The sequence below is a fragment of the Juglans microcarpa x Juglans regia genome, chromosome 3D, assembly GCF_004785595.1.
Source record: "Juglans microcarpa x Juglans regia isolate MS1-56 chromosome 3D, Jm3101_v1.0, whole genome shotgun sequence".
NCBI lineage: Eukaryota > Viridiplantae > Streptophyta > Magnoliopsida > Fagales > Juglandaceae > Juglans > Juglans microcarpa x Juglans regia.
Window position 1 is genome coordinate 18,642,852 of NC_054598.1, and position 2,963 is coordinate 18,645,814.

Here is a 2,963-nt window from a genome sequence, read left to right on the forward strand (position 1 = left end):
GATACGACAATGGCTGCCACTATATACTGGAAGCTCTTATCTTACTGGTTCTAGGACACTGATTTGTGTCTTCTTCACCTAACTTTTAAGGGTTTTATATACTTTTCAATTTCTTTTTAACAGGAAAGTTTTGAGATCAATGAGCTTCTTAATTTACATATGAGGAAGGTGGAATCGCGAGGCTAGACGGCGTGGAAAGAAAACGATAGATAGCCATGCCTTAGCCTTCAAATTACCGAAAGCTATCCAACACTGAAGATTATATATTGCAAAGGTTCAAGCCTGTGACATCGTTAACAGGACACGCATACATTTATTAATTTATTTTCTAATTTGAATAAACTTTTCCTTACAAGATTTTTACTGCACAGGTTCCCCTTTTTCTTGTGCTTGATCATTTTTAAAACTAATAATGGGGACAAAGTCAACACTACCTATTTAGTTATTTATTTTCTGGAGACCCAATGCTTGATGTTTCACTTCAGAAAAGCAAGGGTTGCGTGTGTTCTTTCTTTATAGCTGACACCAGTGGGGGTCTCCATGGAGGAATCTTCATGTGTAACTTCGATTGGTTGAAACCATCAAAGTGATGGACCTAATGTAGAATTCGAAATAAAAGCAGTTTTCTAGTTGAATACAGAGTAAAAATAAAATAACAATGAAGTACGCGATGTTAGGCGCTTTACTGAACGTGAATTGTTAAGGTTCATGCATGTCAGATTGTAATGACATGAACCATTTTGTTTTTTCTTCCGCTTTTCCTCTCGAGTGAGCTGCTAAAATTATATTTTTTTCATAAGCTGCCAGTAATTATCACTTAATTTGCAGGTGCGTGGAACGATGGCAGGACTGCAAATAGAATTTCTGTTCAAATATAAGTTTTTTATCATTTACTCTTTATAACAGCATGACAATTGGTTAAGATGTTATTTAAAGGGAGATTGCCGCTTAACCTAAACCTATGAAGTACATACTGTATTAATATTAATCCTAGAGTTTGGCCGGCCCCCTCGCTCTTTATACGTACGTACCCTACCCTAACAAAACACATTAAAAGAAAATGCAAAGTTTTTGCTTCTTAAAAAATGTCATGTTAAAGTAAATTATTGTGGATCACATAAGGCTTGGGACATCTGTGGCTGACGTCCAATGAAAAAACCAATCAAAGGGATGTTTCCCGGTTTAATTTGCTTATAATGGCACCGAAAGTGGGTAGGTCACAGAAAAAGAAAGGAAAGAAAAAACAAAAAGAATTCCCAAGTGGAGTTTGATGGAGTAGTGTGATGTGGAGAGTGCCACTTTTATATAACACCCACCATCAAGGGCGCGCATGAGGTTTCCTGACTTATTTGCAATGTCCAAGCAACAGTAGCTTTCGCGAAAAAAGAGGATTGCATTTAATAATCTTTCGTCAACTAACCGGCCAATATGTTTGTTAATTAATTCACAAATTGTTTTGCTTTATCCTTTTGCGAGGAAGTACATGATTTTATGCTACGTATGAATATTTAGGTTAGGTAGACTGTGAGGCCAGTGACCTTTAGGGGCTTTCCGTTCTTGCACTATTTCTAGCAATAAGTGGATGTCGTTTATGGTGGGAATATGTCGATTTTGGATGGCCAAGAAAATAAGAAAGGAGTCTCACTTTTGCGTTTCCTTTTGGTGGCTGGGGATTTTTTATGGGGCATCAAGTGTCTAGGTGGTCAGTGTTAAATATTTTAACATAAATATTAATAATTGGATCTTTAATTTTCTATAATCTACAATAATAAAATAATAATAATTAAACATGTACATTTCTCTATCTATTTGATAAAAAATTTGATCTGACTATAAGAGAAGGATCACCCTAACAACTTAGCCTCACAAGTATCTCCTGATGGCTAGAGGCACTCTGATGTTGTAGGTAAGAACCCTTAAACCTCTCAGTGCTATTTATAGACTTCTAACCATTAAGAAATCTAAGATTTTGTATTTGACTTTTATTAGAGATATGGAGTTAATCTTATCTCTTAAGAGTTTTCTTATCCCATTATAACTCATCTATTAACTGATAAGTTTTGAATTATTCAAAACTCTATCAAGATGGGTGTGTGTGAGACATTGAGTTTAAATAAAACTATTACATTCTCCTACTTAGCTCATATGCCCATAAAATAATATTTTCCGTTCATGGGTTTATTATAGGAAATTAACAATACTGCTCAAATTTATTTCCTGAAACTTTCATAGCCCAAAATACATTTAATACGTTCCATAATAAGTTCCATAATGCCAATGCGAGTCATGGCGGTTCTCTGTTATATAATCAATAAATTCCCTTCTATGTACCACAACACCAGTAACTTGATTTAACATGACCTTTAATTGGGATAATTAAGACTAATACTGTAATACCTTGGGTTCCAATTCATGTCTATCATAGACATTATCTTGTCATCATTTATCCATACCATTTAATGTACATATAAAGTGGAAATACAAGAAAACAGGAACAACTATAATAGATATATTTCAATTTCCAGTAACAAAATATTCAGCATATCAATGATCTCTTTAACATGTTCACATCATGGCTATAAGCTTATGACCTATCTTTTCAACATGCCCCTTAAAGTATAATTATTAATACAATATTGTTATGGACATGTTTGTTTCTGTACTTTCTCCATAACACTTAATGTATTTAAATTTTCATTAAATAATTATCATTCTAAGAAAAATATTTTAAGGAATTCCTACAATACTTTCTTAGCGGCTTGGCTATAAGTCGACAATTCCAAATCCTAAGATAAATTTTCTCAGTCAGATACCACATATTGTGGCCTCAAAGCATACCACAAACTCAATCCCTATTGCATATGAAGCAGTAAGATATTTGCCTCTTAGTTTTTCATAAAATAACTCTACTAAATAGAAAAATACATAACCATAACTGTATTTTCCATCATTAGAGTAATCTC